The sequence below is a fragment of the Oryzias latipes genome, chromosome 20, assembly GCF_002234675.1.
Source record: "Oryzias latipes chromosome 20, ASM223467v1".
Lineage (NCBI taxonomy): Eukaryota > Metazoa > Chordata > Actinopteri > Beloniformes > Adrianichthyidae > Oryzias > Oryzias latipes.
Window position 1 is genome coordinate 5612430 of NC_019878.2, and position 27869 is coordinate 5640298.

At 43.3% G+C, this 27869-nt stretch overlaps 1 protein-coding gene and 1 long non-coding RNA gene across 2 annotated transcripts in view; one reads left to right on the forward strand and one right to left on the reverse strand.

Annotated features, from left to right (window-relative positions):
* Nucleotides 1–27869, forward strand: part of LOC101172692 (potassium voltage-gated channel subfamily H member 2) — a 342059-nt gene that overhangs the window by 273857 nt on the left and 40333 nt on the right. The window lies entirely within an intron of this gene.
* Nucleotides 3152–4221, reverse strand: LOC105356641. The gene is made up of 3 exons (XR_002872379.1): nucleotides 4184–4221; nucleotides 3967–4033; nucleotides 3152–3192 (listed from the first exon to the last, which is right to left on the reverse strand). It is a non-coding gene; the product is annotated as an uncharacterized LOC105356641 (long non-coding RNA).

A 27869-nucleotide genomic window follows, 5' to 3' on the forward strand; every position in this document is an offset into this window, starting at 1 on the left:
GGATATTTTAGAATGTCCGTCATTATTTCTTCGCGGCTGTGTAGATGCAACTCGACGTCTATCTTCTTCGCTGGTATGTGTGCTCAGCAAGGCAGTTTTGTGTTTGAGCGCCCCCAAGTTGTGTTTAACTGTAACTTCAGAGGCTCCAGACACGTGTGCAAAAGCGCCGTTCTCCTTGGTCGAATAGATTTCGACGCGACGCGTCAAAAAAAAAAAAGAACCCGCTCACTCATACTTTTTTGTCTTAGTTTTTGTTTTTTTAAGTTGTAAAATCTTTTATTTTGAAATGCAGTTTGTGTTACGTATATATAAAAAATGCTTTGTACATATTTTATAATGCTAGATTGTCATATTTAGTCTAAATAGGAAAATCTGGGGTTACTGTTGTGTTTGTGGCCTTTGGTGCTGCACAAATTAGTCATCAGGCGGACTTGGAAGCTCAGTTTGTTTTTATTTCTGTTCCACAGCTTCCACACACACTTGTTCGTCTTGCTGAACAGTTCCTTAAAGCCCACAGGCGCCCCCTTGTGATCGCCAACATAATAACAGTTCTAACACATAACAGTTACAATCATTTCAGAAATGTGCTGTACAATAGGCACTGTGATCAAATGTTAAGTAATCCCCAAAACTAAAGTATATATGTAATTGCGCTGCAGTGGTTAGCACTCTTCCCACATAGTGAGAAGGCCCTGGTTGAAATCTCAGCTGGGTTTTTCCTGTTTGTATGTTCTCTTTGTGCATGTGTGTGTTTTCTCTGGGCTTCCTCCCATAGTCAATCCAAATATATGCTTTAGCAGTTATTAATTGGTGATTTTAAAATTGCCCCCCGGTGGGAATGTGAGTGTGCAACCCTACAACAGACTGGCGACCTGTTCCTAGGTGTACCCTACCTTGGCCCAACGAGAGATGGGTTGGCTCCAGCAGCTCCATGACCCCAAAAAGGGATTCAGTGGGTTCTGAAAATGTATGGAAAGATATAGTGATCAGAATCTAAAAATGTTTATTTAAGAACAGCTCAATGGTTATACAGAAAGCCCTGCCTGTTCCATTTAGTACTACAGCTTCCAGCTTTACACAGAAAGGAACAGCCGAACCTGAACAGGTTCACAGATCAAATTTACAAGTGATTAAAAAAATTAAAATAATGAAAAATAAAGAAAGATTTACCTTCAGTTGATTAAGGGCACAAGTTTAGCTTAGATTGATTGGGGACAATTGATCCTTTGCATAATTGTGCTTTCATTTAGTCTGAGCTGGCCTGCCTTCTTGTTTTGCTTAATTCTGATTTTGGTAAATCTTGTTATGAAGTATTTCATTTTTGGTTAATTTGTTTTTCACTGGATACAATAACTTGAAGAAAAAAAAATCCTTTTTTTGTATTCACTAAGCAGGGATATGAAGCTGGTTTCATAGTTTAAGGCGGACAATTGAAGAAGTTCTTATGTTTATCGATAAGTTTAGTGGACTAGCAGGTAGAAACAGTTTTTCTATTTGTGCTTTTTTGGATCAGTGCTTGTTTCAGTAAATGCTGGCCCCAACTGGGCAGTGGGCACGTGCTGTAACTGCGTAAGCTTTTTTCCTGGTTTGGTCCAAGGGTATGTATTGAAAAGAATCTGGCGATAAGATATGTATCCCGATATCATACACTGTAAACCCGAACGAGTTGACAGAACTTAAAAATTGTTTTGTAACAGATTACACAATAGTTTTTAAGTTATATTATTAAAACTTTTAAGTTAACATTTATTAAAATTTATATGGTCAGTTGGCTTAAATTTGTATTATTTCATATTAAAAATATTAAGATTCCTCAACTTACAAAAGAGTGATTATTTACTCAAAGTTTTTAATTTTTTCCAACTAAAAAAAACACTTTAAACTATATTTTTATATTACTCAACTCATAAAATATGTAAAATTCACTCAAATGTTTTATAAATTCTCTAACTCATTAAATGTGTAGCATTGAAAATATTTAAAATTCTTCAGCTTAAAATGTTTCTACTTGAAATGTATTCTAAACAGAGGTATTGATACTGCCCCACTAAAAGATTTAAAAGCTAACATTGATAAAAACCAACAAACATGAAAGCCACACAATAGCGATTGCTTAATGCACTTTTTTTAATTGCTTTAAAAAAAAAGAAAAAAGCACAAATATCAAGAGGATGAAGAAACAATCAGTGAAATAAAACTGCATTATAAGAGTGCCACACAACATATTGACAAAAAGTGTTGGTTTTGTATTGTACGGCAGAAAAAGCAAATGATCACAACAAAACACATTAGTAGCATAACACTTAAACCAAAAAATAGTCCATTCTGGGAGACTCACTCAACGAAACATTCTCCCGTGTCAATAAATGTCCTTTCAGTGGTTTGCTGTCCTCAAGGCTCATGACAGCGATCTGAATAACTGTGAAGGCAAGTTCAAGTTTTTTGGGGTTCTGTAGGTCCAGAGCATAGATGTCCCCGAACAGTAGAAGAGATTAGTCAGCCAGATCTGTGGGACCACTGACGGCAGCATCAGGAGCGTCACCACGACAACTGAGAGGAGAACCACAGCGGTGTCTGTGAGGTCTGGTATTCTGGAAAATACAAAACAAAAAACACAGATGAGTTCAGACCCTCAAAGATATTCATCACACTAATGTCCAAAACTGACATTCCTGCCACCTGTCAATGTGAATCTTTTCATGCTAACATTCTGTTAGCTTTTAATCAACTGGCTGTGATACTTTAAGGACCAACTCCGAGGATCTGCTGCCAATTAATGTTTTTAAAAAGTTCTTTAGCTTTTGTTCTGAAAAGTGAGGACATTTATAAAACAATTTAAGACTAAAGCTTCATTTTTCTTTATTCATATAATGATGGATCAGGAGCAGAAAAGGTAAACTAAAAGGTTCCCGCTCCCTCCAATCAGCAGTCCCTGATGTTCGCCTTTCATCTTCCGTCTCATTTTTAAAACCATTTAAAAATATCACTCAGTTTGCAAACTACAAACAATTGCCTATTTATTATGTCACTCGATAAAATCTCAATCAATATTAAAGGATTAGAGAAAAACATTGACAGGGAGTCGTGTGCACTTACAGTACAGGTCTTGAAGAAGTTGGAGGCATCTTCATGCAGATAAACAGGAAGTGCAAGGAGGACAAGTGCCCGTCTCATGTTCACGTCACGTTGGTCCTAAAAGAATGAAAAGAAATATCCATTACCATTGAAGCAAATGCAGAGCAAACACTTCCAATATTTATTTAAGGAACTTTAAGAAATAATAAAATGATACCTTTTCTAGATGTCTATTTCTAGTAAGAGGACAATACAGTGTTTATGCCATGATCCACTTCAGGTCAAAGACCCAAAGTCATTTTTAAGGCAAGTTACACCGTGGCTTCTTACAGCTGTTTACAAATGATTTGTTATCCGTTTTTGAATTATGCTCATTAGAAATTCACCTGGAGGTCATAAATCCTAAACAAGCTGGCCAATACCTGTCTGTTTTGGTGGACTTTGGCTCAGAAAAAGGCAGCTTTAAGTTCCACAAACATGTAAAAACTGCACAATTTCCTCTGACTGCATCTTCTCTACATAAATCTATTTTAGATCTTGACAGATGGGTTTTCATGGTTTCAAATGATGGAATGGTGCTAATGCAACATTATTGTATTCCAAAGTGTCTCCACATACATGGCAGTGGAAACACTTTGGAATATTGGCTATGTAGTACTGCAGTATTATATGTAGTACTGCATAGTGCCAAAGTAACAGAACACAACTTGCACCTCCATTCCCTTGTGCCACCTTCAGCCTGCAATCTAAATATGTTTAGTTAAATTGTAAATAATTTCAACTCTATTTCTATTTGGCTAGTTAAAATGTGCATAAATGTTTCCACGCTGCCATATCAATCTAATAATGGTAATAGTTCAGGATGAATATATTAAATAAGTATAAACTCACCCACTTGACGGCTCTTTTCTGGTAAAATGGTGACTTTCTGGTGAACTCTCTCTCTGAAGTTCAGTATCTGAAAAAGTCCAAAAGAGATTTTTTTAATGTTAAAGAAAAATGTTTCAATTATTATATTCTGATCAAAACATTTATTGCACTACACAAACTATTGCATTTTCTGTTTTTTAAATAGCTCTAGACAAATACTGATCAGGAGACAAGTTACCTCGCTGGCCTTGGCGTCTGCCTGGAGGTGAAACGCTGAACACTCTGTAGTTCGGTACCTGAACAAAACAGGAACACGTTGATTAATTTATTTTTACAAAAACCTTTCTTATAATATAGTTCAGTGATTTAAAAAAGCTTAAAGCTGCATTCAAAACCCAATGCTTCCATGTAGCCACCAGGCTTAAAACTTTTGGCGGTAGCTCCTCCCACACAACCGTTAGAGGCTTTGAGTGACATTTTTGGACATGTGTCCAGCAGAAAACTTTAGCCACAAACAAAAGGCCTCCAACGCGAATCTCACACGCAGATCACGTTTAGTGTGATTGCAGCATAACAGATCATTTCTACCTCTGAAAAAACTCATCACTGTCGTAACTTACGGGCAGAAATGCATTTTGGGTTTGGCTCGCCATACGTCTGCTCCGCTATGACGAACTAATGTACATTTGTCACATTAAGCTGTAAAACCATCGTAACACACGTATGTTTAAACAGTAAAGCACATTAACGGTAGTATAAGAGCATTTTTTAAAGCATTTCATTATAAACCGTGAACGATACTTACCAAATTAAATCAGGGCTGAAGACAAGACGGCGCCACTGAGGAAAACATCAGCGATGAGGCGGATGGAAAAAAACGAGGTTGGGGCGTCTTGAAGCGGGGCAAAAGCTCAACGCATTGCAGAAAAATAAAATGCTCGATTTTCAATTTCAAACGTCGCATACTCGCATTCGGCAAATCCAACATGGCCACCTGAGCTAACGTTGAGAAAACGAAAGACCCTCCCACCAGTACGTGATGACGTCATGACGCTACTTCAGGGATCTTAAAATTTTTGAGTGCTAGATACAAATAAGCTTTAAAATATTGAGCACTGTTAAGTTAAATTTGGAAAAATGTTGAGAGAGCTTAATACTTTATAGTTGAATCAACTACAAAATGAAATTTAAGTTGTGTAACCTTAATAGTTATGAGCCAATACAACTGTTAGGGTTTACAGTGTACTGGAACACATTTTCTTTTCTTTTTTTAAGTATGACTTAATTAAAACCCTACCTCAATATCAATGTGTCTTTCATTGTAATAAAATGGGAAAATTCTGTTTATTTAATGATCACAAAGTTAAGCAATGCAACTGTATCACATATATAAGATACGTTTACACCCAAGCAAAATCGTAGTGCTTTTATTTAGGTAACTTAAAATATATAACTGGAACAGAAAAAATTGTCTGATTTCCACAACAAACATATTTTTCTGTATAAGAAAACAAAATAGAATGAAGGTGCCTTAACCAATAATGCACTAAAAGTATGGGGAAATAAAGTGTTGTTTATTTTCAACATTGCTTAATGTAGCTTCTACAGTATGTTAAATGGTTCAGGAGCCTGAACGCTGCTTCAAAAATAAAGGGAACAAGCAAAACACTAATTATTTCCAGAAACAATAAATTGTGATGATGAGGCAACGTGACAAGGTGAAGGAAAGTTCCTTTAATGCGGCTAAGATGCTTTGTTTACATGACCGTCTGCACTGCAGAGCTGCAGCCCCACTTTCACACGCGGAAGTAAACTGGTATTTCAACTGTCATCGCCACGACGTTGGCCTTTTTTCAGAGCGTTGTACACATCACCCTGATCCATCAGATCGTGGAACTAGAATCTATTGATGTGAGGTTCCGCAGAACTTTGGCCTGCTTTGCTGACAGCATTCTGGCTAATGCTCCGTGCATTAGCCGCAGCGCAGCTGCAGTGCTTCACTAGCTCTTATCTGAGCCCGCTCAAAGCACCGCAATCCATTTTATATGATAGAGACAACAACATGGCACAGAGTTTGTGTTTGGTACCCATAATAAGTAAAAACTAAGTAGTGCATGTCTCATAACAAAACAAGCTGCTTCTCGCTCAGTGGGCGGTGCTGCCAATTAGCAGTCGGAGATTTATGTGAAAAGCAGGAGTCAAATGCTGAAGGACGCTCATAAATAATTAAATAAATGTCGTCCTGACAGCATTTTGAATGGATTCAAGTATCACCAAATGAACTATCGCAATATATCTCCAAAACAATTTTTCCAACACCCCTGGCTTGGTCCTCTTCAGGCTTTGGTTCACTCATGTCGTTTGGGTCATGTGTGAATGGAAACCATTGACTGTATATGAGAATTAAACTGAGTGACCCCTCCCCCCTGGCGTTCCAAAATAGAAAGTACCTGCTGGCTCCAAGAAGTTAAAATCCTATAGACTTCCATAGAGAAAAAATACAGCATTCTATTAATCAGAATAACTAGTCTTACTCTAAATCTTTTTTACATGTTCTTGCTAATCATCATTTTTTTCATGATACTTTTTTTTTTTTTCATCTTCTTTACCGTTTATTCCCTTTCGAGGTCACGGGGTTGCCGGAGCCTATCCCGGCCACTTGGGCGTAGGCAAGGGATGCCCTGGACGGGTCGCCAGTCTGTTGCAGGGTAGAATCTCCTCAATCACACACCCATTCGCTCTCACACCTATGGTCAATTTAGAGTTGCCAATTAACCTATGAAGCATGTTTTTGGACGGTGGGAGGAAGCCGGAGATCCCGGAGAAAACCCACGCATGCACAGGGAGAACATGCAAACTCCACACAGAAAGGTCCCCCATTGATGTAGTGTTTTTCATGTCCCCCAGCCGGGACTTGAACCGGGGGCCTTCTTGCTGTGAGGAAAGAGCGCTAACCACTGCGCCACCGGATTCAGGTTCTTTTTCTGTAGTTCAAGTTAATTAAGTTAATTAAGTTATAAACTGACCAATTAGATGCATATAGTCTCACGTCCAACATTCAAAATGTTTGATTGACAGATTTCATGTAGCCAGCAATTAAGTGGTAGCGGTGTGGCCTTCCAACAAGCACACACCTGATTAGAGACAGTAGTTGCCATAGAAACATTGACTCAGACCAACTCGGACAGTCACTGCTTACTGACAATTTCTTGTTCAACCATGGCGACACCTGAATCACCAAACAATGGCGACTGAACTGACTTCATTTGGTTGGAGCCAGAAGTAGGGTATTGCCGGAATCTATTGATACAATTACACTTGCTGCAGTTCTCAAATGCAGTCAATGCTGGAAACCAAATAAAGGTGTACATTTATCAGAATTCACACTTATTCAAAATAAACTTTACTTGACTGTCAAAAGCAATCCAGTCAACATTTAGGGATCATTTTTGAGAACTTAAAAAAGCCTTTTCTGTTGTCCAGCTGGCAGGTCATTCCTTCATAATTTGATATTTTAGTCTGTAAGTCACTTAGAGGATTTTGGAAGTTAAACTAGGATTAGGAAAAAAATGTGTAAAACTAGTGGTGTAATGATTAATCAACTTAATCAATAATTTAATCTATATTCCTATAATTCAACTAGATCAATCTGTCTGAGGCAAGTAGTTAATCAAATCAACCTAAGCATCATAAAATCATTTCAAAACGACATAAATTGATAAATAATATTTGAAAATACTATAACGTAAAATCGACCAAGTAAATCACAGCGGACAGCAAACGTGATGTCAGCTAAAACTGATCAGTCCATCATTCCAGTCCAATGTGTGGAAACACTTTGAATTTAGCAAAGACATGTGACCATACAGTGTGCTAGAATGTTCCCTTTGGATTATTGGGATGTGGAAAAACAACAGTGGTCTGAACTTTAGGAAACTAAAATGTGAATGGATTTGACATTTATTCTTGTTTACTTGTCTGTTTGTACAAATATTTACACTTTATTATCTTGTAAGTAAATACAAGGAATCTGGAAAACTTCACCTGCACTCTTCAGTACCCAGTTATTTATCTCTGAGTCACACTGGTTGAAATTTTGGCTAAAGATATCCTGGATCCATTTTTAGTCAGTGAATCGGATCCTCAACCACAAATTATGATTGTTAAAATGAATTGTTGCACCCCTTTGTAAAACACTTTCAAACTCATAAAAGCACATACTGAATATGAATTCATGCAGCCAAAGATTTCAGGACTATCATGCTGATTGACACATTGTTGGCTCACACAGACAGAAGCAACGATGCAGTAGAAGTTTTGACTCAGCTTCAGGATCATTCTGGATCCATGGTTTCCTCTCTTTTTGGACTGGATTGCATAATACTTTTTTGACGCGCTTGAAGAGGTTGCACAGCAAACCCCTGCATGACTACATGGCATACACATGCTAGGGTTTGTGGTGATGCAAATAACTTCCTTCTCCATACGCAGTCATCTTTTGCCTTCTTTACCACAAATCTTTCTCTTCCTATTATCCTCAGCAGAGAATCTCATCTCTTTTGTCTGGGGTGTACTTTTTTTCATCTCCCTCAGCAAAACACTTGGCAGGGTTTTTTTTCTCTCTCCTGCCGCTCTTTCTTTCACAGCGGCGGCAGCGATACCAGCACCAGCTCAACGCGCCGTGGCTCCATCTCCAACAAACTGAAACCTGCTCTCCTGCTGCCGTCTACCGTCTTCTCGTCCTTTTTGTTGTGTGCTCATGTGCAGGAGGAAGGAGGAAGCGAAATCGACTAGAATGCAAAGGGAGAAGGATTTTAGGAATAAACTCCATGAGATGTCAGAGGAAAAAGTGGTGCTGCACAAAGACAGTAAATGAGGATGAAAGGCAGACGGAATTCTCCAGAGGTTTAGCTGCGTCAGGCGGATCATTTACACCCTATTGAACTGATGTGAAAACATTTGAGGGAGAAGAAGAGAAGGAGCAAGAACGCAAGAATGAGAGGAATGCATCACTTCTGTGGCACATCTGACTGCATCTCCAGGCATGAGATTACCTCCACACCACATTGCACCTTCTGGGTCTGAGCTCTGTATTATTGTATTAATTCATGGTGGGGTCCTTGCCAAGAGGGCTGACAATCTAAGCAGCTCCAGGGGAGACCCCGACCACGACCCCTTTGCGGTGAGCGGCTGCAGAGGACCATGGTCTTGCCTTTGCTGCTCAAGCTCCTCAATGTCTTCCTGCGCCAGTACACCTTCACCGAAGCTCCTGCTGCCCATCTCTGCTGCCCAGCTGCTTTAATGCCGCGCCCACCCAGCCTGTCGCTGTCCTGCCACCGTGAGTGGGGGGCGAAAGAGCACCCACAGCGCCTAACTGAGGGGAGAGAGGTGAGACAGGCAGGGACAAGTCAAATGACAGGGACAGACTTCTATCCCTGAGAAACATTACCCCAGCAAGAATTTGTGTTAATAATAATCTCCATCTTCAGGCATTCGATTGAAATATTGTGTCCAGAGATTTGACCTCTATATTTCTACCATCTGCAGGTTTTTATTTTCAGCTTCTCATCAGAAAATGGTTTAAAATGTTGACCTTTAGAACTCAAACTGCTCTGTTTTCATAACAACAAAAAAGTGATTTATAATATATAGCATTTGAAATGTAGAACCCATAAAAAATACAATCTGCATGTTGTTGAGAAGCTGTGGTGGAATGGGGGCATTTGACAGAGGAATCTTAATTTGCACAAGCGTTGGTATCCCTGCACCCATGCTGTTGTTGCTTTGCCTGGCCTGCAGCGTCTCTGGGCTGAACAGAGTCAGTCTCTATCATGTCATCTTCTTCAGCTGAACATTGAGGGCTGACTGAAACTCAAAGCCTCTGCTCTGAATCTAATGTTTTCCATCAAAACAATCAGGGACATTGAAATACTTCAGATAGGTTGTTCTAGCAAAAAGGAAATGAAGATCATCTTATGTATTTTTTCTAAGTTGAGTTGGTTAGGTTTTTGTTTGTGTGTCATTGGGACTCTGAAGGTAATTTTACCGTTTTCATCAACTTCACTGCACAACTACAACATCATCTGCATTTTTAGTAAGACCTAATCTGATAAAAAATGTGTTTTTAACATATTCTTGTGGCATTTTTCTGACGATGGACATATTTAAAGAAATTTTAGCTTAAAATTGCATTTCTGAGTATTTCTATATTCAAATCGTTGTGAATCAGGAGCAAACAAAAAATGCTGTTGGAAAAAGATGTATGTGACATAATGGGCAGGCCATAAGCTCCCTGCTGCACTCCATTCTGATGCATCCACTTGCAGACAAATAGCTCTGTGTACGTCTTTGTTTTCCTCATCTGAGCTGGAATCGGGATCAAAACTGTACCAATGGATAACTCCAATATTTTTGTACCGCCAGGTTAAGGATTGGAAGAGGCTGTAAGCTAACAGGAGAGAGTGTAAACAGATGGGTGACGGGAAGGGCGGGGGCGGGCTTACTCTGCAACAACAGTCCTGCCCTCAACTCAGAGGTGAAATTCTAACCAACTACTGGAGCTCTGCGGAAACTAAAAAACAATTTAGTGTTTTTTGCACAAAAAACGCCATGATCATAATTATAACACCATTGGGAACTCTTTGAAAATACATTAAAAGATCATCGGAGCGATTTAGGTGAGTTATCGTCTAAATCTGCTTAATTAACCAAAAAACAAAATCCAGAGGGCAGATCAATTGTTTTAATTAGTTGTTTATGCATTGGTGGGGCATAGTTTAGCATAGTGAGCAGGTCTGTTAGGACTGGGTTCAACTAAAATAACAGAATCTAATGGACTTACAGACTTTTAGAAGAAGCCGTGTCAGAACAGTGGCGATTATATTGTTACATTATATTGTTAAAGTCTTAACATGGTGTTACAGGAAGTATATAATAAGATATCTATTCACATTTGTTTTGGAAAACATTGCTTTTGACAGGTTGCAAATTGAAGAAAGGGAAAAAAGTGAGAAGGAGGGGGATTTGTTACTAAAAACAAATTTATATCCCACAATGGAGTTAAAATTTATCAGTTTGGTATTTTTTGTTATCGTGCATTCTAGTCCTTATGTTATAAATGTGCTTCTTGGCAAACATGCTGACAAACGTGTTACATTCCGAGGTTGGCCATCTTAAAGTTATTACCTAGAACAATTTTATAAACCACCTAGCTGGACATCTTTCTCATTTCTGTGCCTTTATAGCAGGGGTCCCCAAACTACAGCCCGCGGGCCGGACGCGGCCCGCCCACCCATTTGACCCGGACCCCTGAACAATACCAGAGAGAGACACTTTTTTTTTTTGCATTTTTTTTTTTTCAGGCTGGCCACATGACCAAGACTCATGAAAGCATGGAAAACGGAATCCCTGGTCTTGTTTCCTCACGTCAATAAAGCTTATTTGATCTTAGTAGTAGGTTTAAAGGTCGTCATCTGTCTTGGTTTTTAAAGTTGAAGACGTTTCACCTCTTATCAAAAAGGTTTGTCAATTCTGAAATAGCTTGTAAAGACCTCGTTTATATGTGCTCATGGGGGGGGTGACAGACCTGTTCTGTTTTGTCACTGATTTCATAAAGAGTTTTTTTATATAGTTGCTGATTATCATAATTTTTTTTTGGAGAAGAACTGAGAGAGGGTTATTTGATATCAGATTGGGTTATTAAAATTTTGTTATGTGTGGCTTTCGGTCTTTATTTAGGCACCCTTGCGATCGTCACACTTTTTCTGTTTTAAACTGAACCTGGCCACTGATCAAAGAATGGAAACGTCATGTGGCCTTCGCTGGAAAACGTTAGGGGACCCCTGCTTTAAAGTCTGCTCCTAGTGAAAATACGACACTACTACTGCCGTTGTATAAGTCAATTTTAGGCTAAAAATTACCATTATTCACACATCTAAAGATGTTGCTCATAGTGACATTAACTTAGAACGCCGTCTCAGTTAGGAACGCGTCAGTCCTAAAGGGGGTGGACTTTAGGGATGTGGGACTTCTGTTCTCAACTGCATGAAAAATGACATGTGAGAATGGCAGTTCAACTACAGGAACGTGAGCGTAGAATAGTGAACAAATGGTAATGTTCAGGGACTCGGGTGGTGCAAACAAACTTTCTCGCAGGGTGATGCTGTTTCTGGTCCACGAGGACTAGAGCTCTTCCACATTTAGAGGTCCCTGTCTGATTTCTGCCAATGAAATACTTCTCTAACCTCGAAGAGTCCTCTGGTGACAGAAACCAATCAAATCAATACTTAAAGTAGTTTGGAGAAAATATTTCCTCCGATTTGTGTGTTTTTATGATGATGTTGTGAATTCCAGAAAAACAACATTTTAAAAAGCGTTGACAACAACATACTTTTATTGGGTTGTTACAGAAACTCATCACATTGGTTTATTGCATGTGCGTAATATTCCCTCTAAATTTAAGCAGAATCAAATAATGTTTGCTGTGTTAAAATGATCATTTGCTGGAGAATAAGAGATGTGTGTTTGTGTGTTAAGTATCTTGTGATACTTGCCTCCTTTCTGTGGATCACGCTTCTACACTGACCTTAAGCTGCAGTTGCAAGTTAAAAGCTCAATGATCGAGATGGCAGCTGCCTTTTTGCCTAATTTCCTATCCAAATGAGAAATACACTGCAGCTGAGGTCAACCCAAGCCCAGTGACCAGAAACGTATCCACCCTTTACATAAAAGAAAACTCAAAAATTATAAATACACTTGTGCTTTTCGAATCACGCAATACATCAGTGGTCAAATATCCAGCCCCCTTTCAGCAGTTCTGCGGGGCATGTAGTCATGAAGCAGACTGGCAGTCAGAACTTCATCTTTGGCTGAGTTTCCCTCTCTTTCTGGCTTTCTCTGTCCCTCCTACACAGCTTTCAGACAGGACTTGTTTGACACCTGCAAGCACCCTTTAGTTTCAATCTACCTGCTGGCAGCATAAAAGGTTATGCAAGAGTTTGGCAAACCCAGAAATAGGACACGATCCACAATGTTTTAGTCAGACTTCCTGTTTGTTGTCTACACGGTTTGTTCTCCATGCATACCCACCCTAAACTGCAGTTTAACTGGATCATGTGTGCTTTTCCTTACAAAACACTTTAAGGCAAATGTGTCAAACTCAGGCCTGATTTGGCCCGCAGTGTAATTAGAAACGGCCCGCGATCGCGAGGTGATGCTGTAGTATCGCGAGACCCAGCGAGACGAGTGTGGTGAGTCGACTTGGCGGCGCGTAAGCATTTGAACAAATATTTTCGAACTTGTTTCATTTTTCCGCCATATTAAAATATTTCCTGCTAACTAACATAACCTGTTAAGAGTATTAAGCTTCTGTCAGCCTGGAGGACCTGGAGAATTTCATCGACGAGTGTTTTAATACCTGCAACATGGTGAAGCCCAGAACCGCCACCACCACTCCCTCCGCCAAGCGAGAACGGCCTGAGGACTCTCCCGGGGCTGTGTCCTCTCCAGGCAGCGGAATGAGCGATATCCTGGATTCGATTGACAAAAAGCTCTCCAGCTTTGATTGCCGCCTCAATTTGCTGGAGATCCTCCATAGAGAATTTCAAGGTCTGCGGGAGTCTCTGGAATTCAGCCAGCAGCAGGTGCGGGAGCTCGCAGCGGAGAACCAGGCCCTCAGAGAGACCGTCGAGATCCTGAACAGTGACACCACTCGTCTCTCCGAGGAGAACCGATCCATCAAGGAAACCCTCCTGGATCTTCAGTCGAGGAGCATGAGGGACAATCTAGTGGTCGCGGGGATTCCAGAGGAGGCAGGAGAAGACCCCGAGGCCACCGTGAGGTCCTTTTTAGAGGTCCACCTGAAGCTCCCCAAGGAGGAGGTGCAGAAGATCTCTTTCCACAGGGTTCACCGCCTCGGAGGAAGAAGGTCCGACCACCAGCGCCCGCGTCCTATTGTGGCTAAATTCGAACATTTCAAACAGAAGGAGTTGGTGAAGGGCCGTGGACGGGAACTGAGAGGCACGCATTACAGCGTTAATGACCAGTTCCCGGCAGAAATCCTCCGTAGAAGGAAGATCCTGTTCCCGCTGAGGAGGAAGCATCTTGCTGCTGGTTCGAGAGCGATTGTGGCCGTTGACAAACTTTACGTGGACGGCCGGCTGTTCCGGGACCCGGAGATCACCCCCTGGCTGTGCTGAAGGCTTTCAGATCCGCGCTGAGAACATCTGCGCTGCCCAGAAGAAACCCGCTAAACTTACTTCAATGAATGGAAAACCGGATCATCAATAATCCACACCTCGATCTCAGGAAAACAGTCTTTTTTTTTTTCTTCACCTCAGTCCCACTCATGTTTCTATTGTTATTTTGTTGTTGTTTTCGTTTTCCCTTCTATCTCTTTTTTTCTTTCCTTTACTCCCCCCCCCTCCCCCCTCATCATATGTAAATCACCTGGAAGCAACTCATCCTCGGTAAGTATTTATTTATGCACGGAACGGGCGCGCGCGCACACAAGCGCACACAGGGGCGTGCACATGCGATCCCGCACACACACGCCGACATACTGCAATCACCTCACACAGGCTCTCATGGGACGCATGCGACACGCAGCTCACATAGCCAGAAAACATTCACGCGCACAGCGCTTCTCAATGCGGGCACGCGCACACGGACTGGTACACAAGCTCTACTTAGCTTTACACCTTTTCAGTCAGAGCAGTTATGAACAGTCTTAACATCGTTAGCTGGAATGTGCGTGGACTTGGCTCTGAGCCAAAGAGATTGAAAGTGTTAAATCACCTGGATGGTCTAAAAGCAGATATAGCTCTACTGCAGGAGACCCATTTATCGAATTCTTTGAATCACCTTATGTGCTGCTTACAATTTCCAGTTATATACTCTGCCAGTTACAACTCCAAACAACGAGGAGTTGCTGTTTTAATTAATAAAAATCTTAATTTTACTCATAAGGATACAGTTACTGACCCAGAAGGCAGATTTGTAATCATTAATATATCCATTCAGAATAAGGACTTTTGGATAGCAAGTGTTTATGGCCCTAATGTTGACGACTCTTCCTTCTTTCACAGATTCTTCACCTCACTCTCAGTTCACTCTGACTCCACAATCATTATAGGAGGAGACGTCAACCTTGTTTTGGACCCTGAACTTGACAGACTCAGCACAGCAGCAAATCAGCGTACATGGCGGTCTGCAAGTATTCTAAAGCAGTACATGAATGATTTGGGTCTCTGCGACGCGTGGCGCTCATGTCACCCAAGCACTAAAGGGTTCACCTTTTTTTCTCCAGTTCACCACTCACACTCCCGTTTAGACTATTTATTAATCAGTAACTCTCTTTTAAAAAATATTCAAAGCTCCAATATCCATCCAATTATTATCAGTGATCATGCACCAGTCTCTGTAAACATTTCTAGGGAAAAATCCACACCCTCTGGTACAACTTGGAGGTTTAATATGTGTCTGTTAAAGGACCAGGAATTTCTTGAATTCTTTAAAAAAGAGTGGGCAACCTTCTTAGACAATACTCCAGACATCCCACCGTGCGTTCTTTGGGAAACAGCAAAGGCAGTCATGAGAGGGAAAATCATTTCTTATTCAACGCACAAAAAACGCAAAGAGAAAGCAGATTTATTAGAATTAGAAAATAAAATCAAAACCCTGGAGATTGCTTATGCTGCTTCAGCACAGGAACACATTCTGGGAGATCTGAAAAATTTAAAGCTGCAGTTAAATGACATCATTAATAAACGAACACAATTTCAAATACAAAGGCTACGACTTGAAAGATTTGAAAACTCTAATAAATCTGGCAAATTTCTGGCTAATCAGCTTAAAATTAATAGAGAAAAATCATCAATCACCTCTATTATGGACCAAATAGGAAATGTCACCCATGACCCGGTCAAAATTAATAACGCATTTGAAAACTTTTATAAAAACCTGTACACACCGCAGATCAATCCGTCAGAGCAAAGTATTGACTCATTTCTTAATAATGTAAACCTACCCAGGCTAAATGAGGATCAAATCACAAACTTAGATTCTCCGCTCTCGCTGTCTGAACTTCATGAAGCTCTGTTACTTATGCCCAATGGTAAAGCACCAGGGCCTGACGGCTTTCCTGCTGAGTTTTATAAAGAATTCTGGGAACAACTGGCACCAACATTTTATAAAACGGTCACATCTATTAATGAGAGCCAATCAATGCCACCTAACATGAACTCAGCCAACATAATTCTTCTTCTAAAACCAGACAAAGATCCCACTAGTCCTTCAAGCTATCGCCCTATTTCTTTAATCAATGCAGATGTAAAAATTATCTGCAAAGCACTAGCACAGAGAATAGAAATAATCACTCCTCACATAATTCACTTTGACCAGACTGGATTCATCAAAGGCAGACACTCGGGTGATAATGTCCGTAGACTAGTTAATATAATAGACTTTGCCACCATTGAAAACCAGGAAATGACGGTACTATCGCTGGATGCTGAAAAAGCCTTTGACAGAGTAAATTGGAAGTTCCTTATTGCTGCCCTCCATAAGTTTGGTTTTGGAGAAGCATTCATCAATTGGATCAAAATATTATATTACAACCCCAATGCATCAGTTAGAACTAATAAACAGACTTCAAACAGGTTTTTTCTTGGAAGAGGAACCAGACAGGGCTGCCCACTCTCTCCTTCTCTTTTTGCTATATTCATTGAGCCTTTAGCTGCAGCAATAAGACAGAATGAGAGCATTATAGGAATAAAAACCAAACACAGCCATCATAAAATTAGTCTTTATGCGGATGACATATTACTGTTTTTAAGGAATTTACATTCTGTAAATGAAACAGCAATGATCATAAATGAATTCTCCTCCATATCAGACTATTCCATTAATTGGAATAAGTCTGTTTTATTACCACTCAACAGGAATATGGAACAAAGACTCACAATTCCAGTTAAAACAGGAAATATCAAATATCTGGGTATCTACTTTTCCCCCAAACTATCAGAACTGGTGCAGCTAAACCCCACCCCATTACTGAAAAGCATACAGGACGATCTAACACGCTGGACCAACCTGCCTCTGTCCCTTATGGGCAAGGTAGCCACGGTTAAAATGAAAATCTTACCCAAGGCTAATTATCTCTTCTCAATGATTCCCACACAACCGCCATTAAAATGGTTCAAAACATTAGACTCATCCATATCAAGCTTTCTATGGAACAACAAACCTGCAAGAATTAGTCTAAAAACTTTAAAATCTGCAAAAAGCTGTGGAGGATTAGAATTACCTAACTTCCACAAATACTTTCTTGCAAATAGATTACAATATATCTTAAAATGGTTAAAAAATAATCCAGAAACCAACTCATGGTTAGACTTGGAACAGGCGTTATGTGGAAAGATCAACCTGTCACAGCTACCATTTATTAGCCAAACAGTTAAAAAACAGGATTGTTTCAAAAGCATTAATATAAATGCCACTTTAACAGCCTGGTGGGAATTTCTCAAAATATCAAAATCATCAATTCAACCGTGCAAAATGACACCCATCTGGAACAACCCGGACATCCTTATTAACAAAAAAATGATTCACTTCCCAGCTTGGCAAGCAGGGCGCATAAAACAACTAGAGCACGTAATTATTGATAGAAGATTCATAACTCCCCAGGAACTTCAAGACAAATATGGAATAAATAACTTCTTGGAATATCAGCAACTTAAATCAAGTATTACTAAAAAGTATAAATTTAAAGACGACGATTTAAAGCTACCAGATGTAGTTACCACTCTGATTAATTTTTCAATGAATAGAACTCTCTCCAAAATATACAAACTTTTATGTAATTTAGATAACAATATTGCCCTTCCAACAAAAAAAATGGGATGCAGATTTGAGCATCAGCACAGATGAAAGCTTCTGGTCAGAACTCTGTCTAAACACCTTTAAACTGACAAAAAGTCCAAATCTGCAGCTAATCCATCTCAAAACTCTTCACAGAATTTACTACACTGGACAGAGGATGTTCAAGATGGGTCTCAGTAACTCAGACATTTGCGAGCACTGTGATAATAATCTACCCGATAGCTACATGCACGCACTGTGGTTCTGCACTCCTGTCCAGGCTCTCTGGCAGCAGGTATGTGCCGATTTATCAGTCTGGCTTAAGGTTTCAATCACTGCCTCACCGTCACTTTGTGTGCTTGGTGACATGAGTGCCATCGATATAGAAGAAGGATTAGCATCTATCATTCTCATAACTCTTTGTATTGCCAAAAAAACTATTTTAATGAATTGGAAAAACAAGAAAAATATAAACATAAGTCAACACAGAAATCTGCTGTTTGATCATATCAGCTTGGAAAAAATGTCAGCCCAAAGCTCAAGTAACTTTGAAAGAATTCAGTCTCTCTGGTCTCCTGTGGTTGACTCCATGACTTAGGGGGTGGGGGGCTTGGTCGTCGCTGCTCCTTGCCCTTCTGCCGTGGTTTGGGGTGGGGGTCGGGGCTTCCGGTGCCTGGCGGGGGCGGTGGGGGGCTCCGTTGGTCGGGGGGTCGGGTCCGGTGCCTGGGTGGGGCGGGCTGGGGCGCTGCGTGGTCCTCTGGGCTTGGGTGTGGGGGTGCGTGGTGGGGGGGTGGGGTGGTGGTCTGGCTTGGCTTGGGGGGGTGGTCCCTTTGCCTGTGCTGGGGGGGGTTGGCGGGGGGCCCTGCTCGGGGGGGGGGGGGGGGGCAGCGGCGCCGGATGGGCTGCCCATCTGCACCTGGGGCTGGGATCGGCCCTTCCCTGGCTCTGGGACGGGACGGGACAACCCTCTCGGGGCCCCCGGTCGCTCTGGGTGTCACCCGCTTCGGCTGCGGGGTCTGGGGTGGGGTGGGGTGGGGGGCTTGTCGGCCCTGTCCTGTGGGGGGGCGTTCTGGGGGGGAGGGGGGCCCATTATTGGTACGGGTCGGGGGGGCTAGCGGGTCGGGGTCTCCGCTGAGGCAATCAGTGGTTGCCTCGGCCGGTTGGCCTCCTCGGTCCCGTCGAGGCCTGACCAGAGCTCCTCTAGGGCCGGCGTCTAGGGGTGGGGGCCTGTGCTTGCTCCGGGGGGGGGGCGACGCTTTCTGGCTCCTCTCTCTCTGTGTGGGGTGGGTGGTGCCGGGCCTGGGGTGTCGGCGCCTCCGGGGGTGGGGCCCCTGGGCTGGGTGGCCCTGGCCCCTTTTGCTGGGGGGGGGCTGGGGGACGGCTGTTTGACCACCGGGGGACAGTCTACCAGCTGTCCCCAACTTACCCCCTTCCTCATATAACATCATATTAGGGTGAGGGGGTGGGGGGTCTAGCCTGCGATGCACCTTGGCACCTTGCCGTATGGAGTGTGCCCCCCCTCTTTCGGTTTTATTTGCACCTTAGACATATACGGTCCTTGGTAGGGGGGGTGCTTGGACATCACTGCAAGCAAGCAGCAGATGTCCTCCTGGCACCCTACCCGCCAATTTTAACCGCACCTTAGACATTTAGGGCCCCTTGGTGGGGAGGGTGAGGGGACATCACTGTGAGTAATCAGGAGATGTCCCCTTAGTGCCCTACTCGCCAATTTAAACTGCACCCCCCTTAGTACACACACCCCTCCCCCTTCAATATATACATTCAAACATAAACACACACACATGCACACAAACACCCTCTCAAACACCCATACACGCACACACATTTTACAAGGAAGGTGGGACCTGGGTCCATCTGTCCCCTACCCCTTCCCTGGTGGGGGGTACGGGCCCCTTGGCAAGGCGGCCGTGTCCCTTGGGTGCCGGCTCCCTGGGCCCGGCGGTGCTCTCTCCGCACGGTGGGGGGGTTCATATTACACCTGAGCCGGGGGTGTTCGTGTCCCTGGGGGGTGGGTCCTGGTCCTTGCCCCTGGGCGCTGGGCCCCGCCAAATTTCCAACATGGCCGAGCCTGGTCGGGCCATATTTATAACACCCCTTGTGGGCCACCCTTTTTTCCCCGGGGTTCCCCCCTCCTGGGCGGGGGCGGCGGGCCCCTGCCTTGCTCCTACCTGGACCAACCGTGGGCCGGGTGGGTGGCTGCCTGGAGTGCGGAGCGGGTCTCCCTTGGGGGGTCCTGGCTCGTGCCTGGGGTCGGGGTGGGGGGATGCCCGGAACTCCTGGGTGGTGGTGGGATGCTCGTCTGGGGGTGTGGGCGTCCCTCTCCGGTGGGGCCCTGCGTTGGGCTCTTCCGGCGCGGCGGGGGGGCTGCTTTCCTGGCTGGGCTGGGGCGGCGCTCTCTTTCCCTCCGCGCCTCCCTGCTCTCTGGCTCTGGGGGCCTCGCGGCGGTCCTGCTGGCCCTGGCCTGGGTGGCGGCCTTGGTCGCCCGGGGGGCGGTTGTTCCCTGCCTGTTCCCGTATGGCGTTGGGGGAATTCCGGCTGCCGCTGCTGCTGCGGCGGGGGTCTGGGTGTGGGGGTGGCTGGGCGCTCCTCCTCCTTCTTTTCACATTCCACCATCAATTTTAGAAGAACATAAACACTCACTTGAGCACAGGTGTTAGCTCACCTTTGCACTAATAGTTTGCATGATTGAATGAATGAAAGATTTCACATTAGTTGGTTTAAAGGCATAGGTATGCGTTCGTGAACACTATCTGTTTTGTGTACATGTTGACATGTGGACATTTTTGCAGCTAGCAGGTGTGTTGATAATATTTGAGTGTGTGTGAACAGGCCCCGCCCTTTTTGTACTACATTTGAACCGTACCGTAATGATAAACAACCAGTAAACCTGCCTGCTCTATGCTGCTTCATGGTCTTACCCCCCTTCCCCTCCTATTATCACCCTCCTACCCCCCCCTCTCTCTAACGTCCCTCTCTCTTCTTCCCCTCTTTCCTTTTCCGTCCGGTCCAACACCAAAGATTTTCAAACATGATTGAAATTAATAAAGTTTGGCCTCAATTACAAAAGGGGTTTATTCAGACATACCTTTGGTTTGTCTGAAGATTAATAACCCCTCTTGTTAAAATAAAATATGTCCAACACAAGAAGCCCTCAGCTCTCATCTGTTTGCCCAGCTGTTGGACATGACAAGTTTAAAAAAAAAAAAAAAAAAAAAAAAAAAAAAAAAGAAACGGCCCGCGAGATCGTATCAAATGTGCATTTTATATTTGGGCTGCACGGTGGGGCAGTGGTTAGCGCTCTTGCCTCACAGCAAGAAAGCCCCCAGTTCAAGTCTGGCTGGGGGACCTGAACCAGAACATCAATGGGGGAACTTTCTGAGTGGAGTTTGCATGTTCTCCCCGTGCATGCGTGGGTTTTCTCCGGGGACTCTGGCTTCCTCCCACTGTCCAAAAACATGCTTCATAGGTTAATTGGTTAATCTAAATTGTCCCTGGGTGTGAATGTGAGAGTGCGTGCGTGGGTGTGTGATTGTGGACACTCTACCCTGCGACAGACTGGCGACCTGTCCAGGGTGCCCCCTGCCTTCGCCCACAAGTGGGCAGGATAGGCTCCGGCAGCCCCGTGACCCCGAAAGGGAATAAATGGAAGAAGATGAATGAATGCATTTTAGAGTTGAGCATGGTTATTGCCTTTGGAAATAAGCTGTTCTTGAGTCTGTTGTTCTGGTTCTGATGCCTCTGTAGCGCCTCCCAGAGGGCAGCAGATCAAACAAGTCTGAGTCGGGGTGTGAGCTGTCCTTAATGATGTTCTGGGCCCTAGTGATGCAGCGTGCTGACTAGATGTCAATCAGGGTGGGAAGATTTTGTATTTTTGTTTTCACACCCCTTCCCCCCACAAAAAGTGTAGCATAATTTGATTTGATTGACGGTAAGAAATTTAGTTTTTTTTCTATCTCTAAAAAGGAGACAAAGTTGGGTGCTTCCTAAAAAAGTAAAACAGGACGAATAAGAAAGAATTGGAGACACATCTAGGTAAAGAAGTGTAATGGGGGCAGTTCCTGACTCCCACACTTGTCCTGTATAACATGACTGAATCATTTTAAAGTCACTGGAAGCTCTGAGCTGCTGTGAAAATCCCCTGGGGAAGTTTCATGTTACAGCTGGTACTTGAGAGGATGAAACCAGTCACTGATGGAGTTTGGGACCAGCATTCACTAAACGATATGTAGGTGCTGCCGGTGTTTTTTTCAGCGAAGGGTTTTTATGAACATTCACATGTCTACTTTTTTATAGAGCACATGTCAAAGTGTCAAAAAAGGTAAAAAAAATAAAACAAAAGTCACAGATTTCTGGCTATGCTCAGATTAAGAAAGAGGATTTAATATGCAGCCCACCCTCATCACCCAGCTGTAAAAAACTGCATGTCCTGGTGGTTGGAGACAAAAGGGATAACAGCTGAGAGAAGCAGGAAAGCACTGACGACTCACCACAGCTGAAATTGTCTGTATGTGAAGGAAATCATGTAAATCTTTGCCATAATCCTGCAAGAATTAGTCTAAAAACGTTAAAATCTGCAAAAAGCTGTGGAGGCTTGGAATTGCCTAACTTCCACAAGTACATTCTTGCAAATAGATTACAATACATCTTAAAATGGTTACAAAATAATCCAGAAACCAACTCATGGTTAGACTTGGAACAGGCGTTATGTGAAAAGATCAACCTGTCAGATCTACCATTTATTAGCCAAACATTTAAAAAACAGGATTGTTTCCAAAGTATTAATATCAGAATCAGAATCAGAATCCTTTTATTGTCATACGCACAGCTTTTACACTGACATACGATATTGTTCCAGTGCAACCCGAACAAGATCAGACACACAACAACAATACACATACACATACATACAATATAAACGCCACTTTAACATCCTGGTGGGAATTTCTCAAAATATCAAAATAATCAATTAATCCGTGCAAAATGACACCCATCTGGAACAACCCAGACATTCTCATAAACAAAAAAATGATTCACTTCCCATCTTGGCAAGCAGGGGACGTAACACTACTAGAGCACCTAATTATTGATAAAAGATTCATAACTCCCCAGGAACTTCAAGACAAACATGAAATAAATAACTTCCTGGAATATCAGCAACTTAAATCTATTATTACTAAAAAGTTTAAATACAAAGACAACAATTTAAAGCTACCAGAAGCAGTTACCTCTCTGATTAATTTTTCAATGAATAGAACTCTCTCCAAAATATACAAACTTTTATGTAATTTAGATAACAATATCTCACTTCCGACAACAAAATGGGATGCAGATTTGAGCATCAGCACAGATGAAAGCTTCAGGTCAGAACTTTGTCAAAACACCTTTAAACTGACAAAAAGTCCAAACTTGCAGCTAATCCATTTCAAAACTCTTCACAGAATTTACTACACTGGACAGAGGATGTTCAAGATGGGTCTCAGTAACTCAGACATTTGCGAGCACTGTGACAGTAATCTACCTGACGGTTACATGCATGCACTGTGGTTCTGCACTCCTGTCCAGGCTCTCTGGCAGCAGGTATGTGCCGATCTATCAGTCTGGGTTAAGGTTTCAATGACAGCTTCACTGTCACTTTGTGTGCTTGGTGACATGAGTGCCATCAATATAGAAGAAGGATTAGTATCTATCATTTTCACAACTCTTTGTATTGCTAAAAAACAATTTTAATAAATTGGAAAAACAAGAAAAATATAAATATAAGTCAATACAGAAGTCTGCTGTTTGATCATATCAGCTTGGAAAAAATGTCAGCCCAAAGTTCAAGTAACTTTGAAAGAATTCAGGCTCTCTGGTCTCCCATAGCTAACTCCATGACTTAGGGGGTGGGGGGCCTGGTCGTCGCTGCTCCTTGCCTAACTGCCGTGGTTCGGGGTGGGGGTCGGGGCCTCCGGTGCCCGGTGTGGGGCGGTGGGGACTCCGTTGGTCGGGGGGTCGGGTCCAGTGCCTGAGTGGGGCGGGCTGGGGCTGGGTCTTCTGGGCTTGGGTGTGGGGGGTGGGGCGGGGGGATGGAATTGTTGGTCTGGCTTGGCTTGGGGGGGGTGGTCTCTTTGCCTGTGCTGGGGGGGGCTGGCGGGGGGCCCTGCTCGGTGGGGTAGGTCCAGCGGCACTGGATGTGCTGCCCATCTACGCCTGGGGCTGGGATCAACCCTTCCCTGGCTCTGGGACGGGGCGGGGATACCCTCTTGGGACCCCCGGTCGCTCTGGGTGTCATCCGCTGCGGGGTCTGGGGGGGGGCTTGTCGGCCCTGTCCTGTGTGTGGGGGGGGCTTTCTGGGGGGGGGGGGGGGGCACTATCGGTACTGGTCCTTGGGGGTTTGACGGGTTGGGGGTCTTCGCTGAGGCAATCGGCGGTTGCCCCGGCCGGTTGGCTGCCTTAGTCCCATCGAGGCCATTTCCCCCCGCTTAGTCCCCCCGTTTGACCAACGGGGGACAGTCTACCAGCTGTTCCCAATTTACCCCCTTCCTCATATGATCTCATATTAGGGTGAGGGGGTGGGGGATTTAGACTGCGATGCACCTTGGGGGGAGGAGATGTGGTCCCCCTCCCATGGTTGCCGTATGGAATGGGCCTCCCCTCTCACGGTTTTATTTGCACCTTAGACATGTAGGGTCCTTGGTAGGGGGGGTGCTTGGACATCACTGCTAGCAAGCAGCAGATGTCCTCTTCGCGCCCTAACCAATTTTAACCGCACCTTAGACATTTAGGGCCCCTTGGTGGGGAGGGTGATGGGACATCACTGTGAGTAATCAGGAGATGCCCTACCCGCCAATTTTAACTGCACCCCCTTAGTACACACCCTTTACTCCTCAAAATATACATTCAAACATAAACAAACACACACATGCACACACACACACACTCACAAACACACACGCATTTCGCAAGGAAGGTGGGACCTTGGACCATCTGTTCCTGACCCCATTCCTTGTGGGGGGTACTGGACCCTTGGCAACGGCGGCCGTGTCCCCTGGGTGCCGGTTTCCTGGGCCCGGCGGTGCTCTCTCCATTCAGGGAAAGGGATCCCTGAGCTTTCTGGCAAGGCCAGAAGACGGGGATCATATCACACCTGAGCCGGTGGGTTCCGTGTCCCTGTGGGGTGGGTTCTGGCCCTTGTCCTTGAGTGCTGGGCCTAGTCCAATTTCCAACTGTGGCCATGTTTACAACACCCCTCGTGGGCCCCCTTTTCCCTGGGGTGCCCCCCTTCTGGGTGGGGACGGCTGGCCCCTGCCTGCTCCTTTCTGGACCAACCGTGGGCCAGGTGGGTGGCTGCCTGGAGTGCGGAGCGGGTCTCCCTTGGAGGGTCCTGGCTCGTACCTGGGGTTGGGGATGCCCAGAACTCCTGGGTGGTGATGGGGTGCTAATCTGGGGCAGTGGGCACCCCTCTCGGGTGGGGCCCTGCGTTGGGCCCTCCCGGCGCGGCGGGGGGGCTGCTCTCCCTGTTGGGCTGGGGCAGCACTCTCCCCCATGCCTCCCTGCTCTCTGGCTCTGGGGGCCTCGCAGTGGTCCTGCTGGTCCTGGCCTGGGTGGTGGATGTGGCCGCCCGGTGGGCGGTTTTTCTCTGCCTTCTGAAGTGTGGTGTTGGGGGGTTCTGGCGGCCGCAGCTGCTGCGGCGGTGGTTTTGATGTGGGGATGGCTGGGCACTCTCCCTCCTTCTTTTCACATTCCACCATCCATTTTAGAAGAACATAAACACTCAATTGAGCACAGGTGTTAGCTCACCTTTGCACTAATAGTTTTCGTGATTGAATGAAATATTTCACACTAGTTGGTTTGAAGGCATAATTATGCATGTGTGAACACTATTTGTATTGTGTACATGTTGACATGTGGACATTTTTGCAGCTAGCAGGTATGTTTGAAACATTTGAGTGTGTGTGTGGACAAGCCCTGCCCTTTGAGATTTGTATTACATCTGTACCTTACCGTAATGATAAACACCCAGCAACTCTTTGCTTTATGCTGCTTCATGGTTTTACCCCCCCCCCCCCTCCTACTATCACCCTCCTATCCCCCCACTCTAAGATCCCTCTCTCTTCTTCCCTCCTTTCCTTTTCCGTCCGGTCCAACACAAAATTTTCAATGATAGAAATGAATAAAGTTTGGCCTCAATTGCAAAAGGGGTTTATTCTTACATACCTCTGGTCTGTCTGAAGATTTATAACCCCTGTTGTTAAAGTAAAATATGTCCATGAGGCCGTACTTCAGCTCTCATCTGTCTGCCCAGCTGTTGGACAGGACAAGTTAAAAAAAAAGAAATCTTTGCCATTTACACCCAGAGTCCATCCATCCATCAATGCCTACTTTTTCATATGTGTCCCATATCCTGATGGAGCCCTTCATTGTTGTCAGAGCTAGACCACAGTAAACAGCAACTACAGTGCTTTGCAATTTAAAAATTCTGGAGTTTATAAACATTAAAAGACATTTACAAAATGTTAGAATTAGCTAAAAACAACCTGAGATTTTCACAAAATTAGACAAATTAAACTTTAAAACTATTTGCACAACAAACTTAATTTACGTAAGAAACGTCAAATTTGAAGCAAGTTAATAGAAGTTTATCCTTTGGTTATTATGAACATGTCACCATCCATCCATTTCCTGCAACTGCTAAATCGCTTACAGGGTCACTGGGCTGCTGGAGCCAAAACAGCTATTTTAAAACAGCTAATTAAGGCCGTGTCACACAGCCATTACCTCAGTTTGCGCATATTGCACGGATGAACATTGGCCAAACATGAATATACGTGGAAAAAGCGAGAAAAGTTGTGGTCTTTACGTGAGATTTTCACAGATGTATTACGTACAAACCGCGTTAAAACCACAGAAGAAATATGAAAAAAACACACAAACAATGAACTTTGTGTGATTGTTGCACTGTTTATATGCAATTAACTAGTGATACATGTGTCAGTTACATATTTTGAATGTGATATGTGCGGTGTATACGCAATATAAAAGTTATACATCTGTGGTACTTGCATTAAAAGTCTGTTAGACATACGTGGAATGATCGTGGAAAGCCACTAATTTGTGTATGCATCCTGGAAAAATCATGCACAATTGCGCAAGATTTATGTAATAATTGGATATAAACTATATAAAATAAACATAAACTGCATAATTCTCAACCAACCAAAAATTTTGAACAGCTCAAAACCAAATTCATGCAAAAGCCGTCGGCTGAAACCCTTAACGGACATGTGCATACATTGAGGAATGATGAACGCAAGAACCTAGTACAAATTACGTTTATCACGCATTTATCACGGAACACCGGAATTTCCTACATGGATTACTGTAAGTCAAAGAGCTTGTGTTGTAAAAATGTCACCAGCAACATCTTCAGTGTTAAAGGGTTAAATTAATTAAAAAATACTAGGTATAAGTTTAGCTAGCAGGTATGTGTCAGTACATGTGGTGCAACTGGTCTGAACTATCATGTTTTTATGTTATGTAGACAAAAAGAAAAAAAATGTTAATGTCTGAAAAAGGTAAATATATAGCACTTTCAATTGTTTTGTGTGTTTAAAGGGCAGAAAGTCTCTACAAAAACTTGGAGTTTCCTTTTACTATCATGAAACTGCTGCAACAAAACTTTTGTTTTAATCAAGCACTTATTTAACATCCAGACTTCACCTGGTTAAAAGTTTAAAGAACAGGACAAATAATTCCTTTTGAAGAGGTCAATCTAAAAACCTTTATTATAATCATAACATAGAACAAAAAATTTTAAAAAAGACGTTTTTTGTCCAAATCCTGGTCCTCGAGATTCACCACACTGCACGTTTTCTATTTTACCTGAATTGTGTGTTCAGTAAACCTGAACCTCCGCAAGTATGGCAGGAAAAATTGGAGGGTGGGGGGTCGAGAGGACCAGGTTTGATCAAAAAAGTTGGTAATTAAATTTGAAGTTCAGTGTGACCATTAACTTTAAGTTCTTGGACATTTTGCTTTTGCTCGCTGGGTTATATTTTTATCTTGTT